Source organism: Calonectris borealis, chromosome 10 (genome assembly GCF_964195595.1).
Source record: "Calonectris borealis chromosome 10, bCalBor7.hap1.2, whole genome shotgun sequence".
NCBI lineage: Eukaryota > Metazoa > Chordata > Aves > Procellariiformes > Procellariidae > Calonectris > Calonectris borealis.
The window spans coordinates 25,121,994-25,127,304 of record NC_134321.1 but is presented as its reverse complement, the minus strand read 5'-3'; the positions used below and the strand labels follow the sequence as shown (position 1 = coordinate 25,127,304).

Sequence of the window (5,311 nt, the reverse complement as noted above, 5' to 3'; positions counted from 1 at the left end):
GTCCGAGAGGGTATAAAGATGAGTTACTGCTCTGAAAGGGACAGACGTGATCTCATTTCCAGCTTCTAGTGCTGGTTCAGGCTTCTGCGTGTCACATCAAGTGCTGCCAGACAATGAAAGGATGAGACTGAAGGCACGAGGAGGCTGCGAGAACAACCCTAGACTAAGATCACTGTTGTTTCTCCAGGCACCATGATCTGAGCCCTGGAGCAGGTGCTGAATGCCAAGAGACAAAGAGCACTTGTGGGGCAAAGCTGGACCAAGTGCAGAAGAGTCCATTTTCTGGCGTCACCGTGGGACTGAGGCATCAAGAAGGTGGAGAAAATATGCAGAGGACCCAAAGGAAGAGACAAGCACGGGACTCTGCAGGAACTCCCCCTCAGCGCTGCGGCAGGAAGAGAGCGCGCTCTGACTCTGAGCAGGGGGGGAAGCTGAACAGAAGCCAACCAGACTGTCGCCTCCCAGCCCGAGGCGCACTCGCCACGCAGAAACACAGAAGCGCGCTCACCGTCAGCCGGCGCCTGGCAGTGGGAACCTGTGCAGCTCTTCCCACAGGGAGAGAAACAGCCCCCGTGAATGGCAGAAGCTCCAGAGGGGAAAGCGTGCACGGCTTGAGCGGCCACAGAGCAGACACGCAGCCTGGCTCGGTAGGTGAGCAGCAGCCGGGGAAATACTCGCTTGGACAACGTGCGCTCCCACCAGTGCCGGTTCACCCAGAGTCTTCAGGCTCTGGCCAGGCACCTGGAAAACAAACGTGCAGAAAGAGGAAACACGCCTGTGCAGCGGGGGATGAAAGTGCACCCAAAAGAAAGCGGTGAAAGGCAGAAGCGAGCATTCTGGTGATGCAGAATTGAAAAAGAAATGCAAGAAAGTGGAGAAGAAAAAGAAATCCAAAGAGAACTCCGGAGAGGAGGACTAAAAAGTAAGCATTTGCAGCATCACCAGCAAATGTTGCCTCACTCTTTGCCACGTGTTTCAGGTGCATGGCTTATGGACAGAAGCGTTCAGTACTTGTGACGGAGCTTGCCATCACAACCTGCAATTTACCATCAAAGGCCGCAGACAAACATTATCATAAGAATGCTAATCATCAAACTTGACGTTTAGGATTGAAACAATAAAATTACATCATAACCGAGCCCAGTCCTAAGTGGTGCTTCTGATTTCTGTAGAGAGTTTGACCGTGTGAGAAAGAACAGACGGGTTTGGGGGTTTTTTGACTTCCTTTATGAAAGCACCCGTGTGATCCAGAAGGGTGGAAGCTTTCTACACCTACTGAGCATATTAAATTAGCACGCAGAGATCTCAGGGAAAAAAAATGACCGGGAACAGAGCATCTTCAGCGCTGCTCGATTAGAGGCTCGGGTCGCCTTTGTGTGATTCATGTGGTCTTCTCCCAAGTGCGATATCTGGTGCAAGAGAGACAAGGAAACCAAGGCATTACAAGCACTGCCACTGATGGTCCTCATCAACAGGGTCATCTTGTTAAGAAGATGGGTTTCCACTCTTTTTACTCCTTGTTTCGGTGAAGAAGCTGGTTTCCTGGCAAACTCAGGCAGTGGAGTTTGAGTAAAAAAGACAACACTTCACCTTGAAGATGCTCCTGCAGTGTCCCACAAGAGCTGCAGTTCATAGGCCTTCTGGCCCCTTTCTGAGCCTGTCGCAAGGCATCCTGGGTGTGAAATCAGTTTCTGAGGCAAAACGGAGGCAGAAACGTGTAGGCATTTCTCCTCACAGAAAGTATAAGACACCCAGCTCCCAAGCCTGCCGTGAAACTCACTGCAAAATGAGCGAAGGTGCTTCTCCATCGGCATCCTCTTTCATCTCCAAATGCCAGCGCTTGGGATTACTGTGCCCTCCAGAAACCGAATCCAGCGAGAGAGGCAATGGGGACGTGAGGAGGAACAGGGTCCAGGGGAGCAGCCAAGCGCAGGGATCTTTCTTGGCAGCAATCATGCTCTGGTGACCTATGTAAAAGTCAGTTCTTCGCCAGCCTAGGAGAGAGGCAAGGACACTTTAGCATGGATTACCAAGGGAATTTATTCTCTTTATTTAGCTATGCGTATTGCACCTGCATGAAACAGTCCTCTGTGCCTGCCCTGTCATCTTCTCAGGCACATATGACATCAAAAACCACCTTCACAAATCACATAGAAAGTCCTGCCCTATCAGCTACTCAGCCACCAGTAACATCACAAGCACCTGAAAAAGCAACGGGCTAGTTCCTGCCACGAATGACATCACAGGCACCTAAGCAGGCCATGCGTCTTTTCCTATCCAGCTGCTACTCAGTCACAAGTGATATCACCCGCATCTGCACAAGTGATTTAAAAACTCCTACCCTATCCATTGCTCAGCAGCAAGTGACACCACAAGTACCTGCAGCAGAAGCCAGGTTCCTGCTCCTTCCCCGTCAGCTGCTCAGCCACCAGTGTCTTCACAAGGACCTGCACCCTCACTTTCCACATGCCATCTTTGTCACCTCCATCTCTACCTCGTCTCCTCTCTCTCCGGGCTCTTCTCTCTGCCAGGCACTTTCCTCAGTCACTCCATGACCTCCCAATGCCTTTTACTGTTATTGTGCTTCTGTGGCAGATGTTACCTTGCAAGCACTGTCCCAGCCACGTGACCTGCACCTATTTCTCCCTCTGCTTCGTGCTCTGGCTGTTTGATGCATTTTTTGACCTCCTAGGCCCTTGTACCCTGGCTCCCTCCTGCTCTTAAACCCTGCTCCTGCAAGAGAAGGGGCAATCAGTCAGTGTCTCCTCCATGGCATCTCACCTGCATCTCTCTGACATGCACATCTGGCGGGAACTGTCACCATCAGCCCCAGCTGTGCGTGAAGTCTTCTCCTGGCACAGGCGCAGCTCTGGGTGTGCTTGCTGTGGAACACGGCTCCTGAAGGAGAAGAGCAAAACTCCAAGTTGCTCCTGGGCAACGTCCTGCTGGGAGAGCTGATTTGAAGGCAGGTGTGCCGCAGGTCCTGAGGCTGGTCCAGGGGTGCTCCCTGTCCCCCAGCTCGGCCACAGCTCCCACATCTGGCTCCTTCCAGCAGGATTCTGGAAAGCCCGTTCCCAGCTGTGAGCGCCAGGCCAAGGGCACGGGGCAGAAACAGCCCCCACCCCCGAGGGCCCCAGCCCCCAACTGGCCTCTGCCCCCAAACTACTGAAACTTCCAAACAGGCTCTCCCTCTAACTGAATTACCTTCAGTTTTCAGAAAAGAAACTGTATGCTTCCAGATTAGGTAGCGTGAGTAAGATTTTTAGAGGGCGATTTGGGCTCCAACTCCAGAACAAAAGGATTTCCATTACACAATCTCAGCCACCTCCTCCATGATCCTCTTGTCAGTGACCCACAAAAACTGTGCTGTAGAAAGTCTAGTGGCTATTAAAAAGCATCCTCTCCTCCCCCCCAATCTTTTTTCCCTTATATCCTCAGACTACGCAGTAATTATCATACTGTAATTCTGTAATGACCAGCAACCTGAAAACCCTCCAAAGCATGGATGAGAAGCATCACTAACTACGCACCCACCTCTTAGTCCTCTTGCAGCAAGGAGCAAGTGCTCTGTGACCGAGCACTTCTGCATGGACACCTCTCTCTGACAGGAGACTGCCGGGCTGAAAACAAAACCAAAATCTTAAGTTGTCTTGGCTCCAGGGAAAGCAAAGAATTTTTGATACCGATACAAACAAGTTCAAGAGAAAGCAGGATAGTGGAAAAGGCGGAAAATGTGATGTGTCTCACCCACCTTTAATTTCAGAGGAGGTTTCAAGGGTGGTTTTTTTTTCTCATGTACAGCACAGGTGAGGAAGCACACACCTGCCTTTTAAGGAGAACTGAAAAGAGTAAGACTATCAAGTCCGTGCAATTACTCTTCTTTGCAGGACACATGACTCCTTTTTTTACATCTCAGTGGAGAGCTTTAATTTACTATCACTAAGTTCTGATAAGGAAACAGCAAAACGTTCATATAAACTGTAAATGACTTGTTTCCACTGTCAAAGGTTATAACGCTTTTGAGTATCTTTGCCATCTTCATCTTCTTTGCCAAGACTTTCTTCTGATAACGCTGTAACTACAGTACCTCAACATAACATTAAACTCTTCAAATATCCTTGCAGATTCTACGAAATCCAAAATGCCCTACATGGATGCCTACAGGTTTTGCTATTACCATCACGTTTAAGCACCAATCGATCCTACCAAACCTACAACCTGCAAAACCTGGAGACCAATTTACGCAAGACATGATGGAATTTACAAGCGGCACAGGGGAACATACGTATCTATCTTGTTCTGTCCTTGCCAGAACTGCTGGGTGACCTGTCATCAGCCTCAGTGACTAACAGCAGGCAAGACTCTCTCATCTGGCTTAGCGCAGATGCAGCTCCTAGGAAAACGGCTATTTCAGAAGTCAGGTCTTGTGATTTTGGGAAAGCGTTTCAAGGAAATGTTTTAAATACTCTAGAATGGTAAGACTAAGCATGGTAATCTCACTCCAAGTCCTAGCTCTGCCACAGATTACATGAGCAATAACGGGCAAGTACCCGTTATTACTATTACTATTACCCGTTATTACTATTACCTATTACTATTACTACCTTTGGTAGTTTTTTTCATGAAAGATGGTAAAAATGCAAAAAACCAGGGTATAATTATCTAGCAGGTTCTCATCGTAATACCCCCTCGCATTAATAGCTGGACACCAGGTAAGGAGTGTATGTGCTCTGTTCACCTACCTACTCACTAAAACTAAGTAAATTTTAGTCCTTGGAAAGCACTACCTTTCTTTTTTCTTTTTCCTTTTTTTTCTTTTCATGAAAAGGGTGGCGCTGCTTTCTGAATTCAAGATGAGGTACATGGAGTACACAGACAGCTCACTACGTATCTGAACTCCCAAGTCAAGCTCACAAGCAGGACGGATCATGGCACTGATCGGCTGCATACAGGCCACCTGAAAAAAACCACACACACACACAAAAGAGAAAACTTCTGGGCATGGACTGGAAGTCACTGGTTCAGGACTTCTAAGGAGGCCAGAAGATAACACAAAGCCGCAGCAGAAAAAAAGCAGTAAAGCCAAAGGCATTTCAGCCACACCAAATTCATCCCACTTCAAGCTCTCCAGCTCCTGAGTAAGATTTCAAGTGCCAGGTCCACACAAACCTGAGGAACTACGTACCTTCAGCGCCACCGAGGTTCCGCTCCCCAGGCCAGCCAAGAGGGGTTTGAATCGCTCCACCCCATCTGTTTCTGCTCTTCCAGCAAAAGTCTCCAGCACCTGCTCACAGCTGCAATGAGAGAGGAT

At 48.9% G+C, this 5,311-nt stretch overlaps 1 long non-coding RNA gene across 1 annotated transcript; it reads right to left on the bottom strand.

Moving 5' to 3' along the window:
- Nucleotides 1–1,256: 1,256 nt before the first annotated feature.
- On the bottom strand, nt 1,257–5,101 carry LOC142086008 (uncharacterized). Its single transcript, XR_012674942.1, has 4 exons — nt 4,788–5,101; nt 3,535–3,620; nt 2,782–2,898; nt 1,257–1,994 (listed from the first exon to the last, which is right to left on the bottom strand). It is a non-coding gene; the product is annotated as an uncharacterized LOC142086008 (long non-coding RNA).
- Between the last annotated feature and the right edge of the window lie 210 nt (nt 5,102–5,311).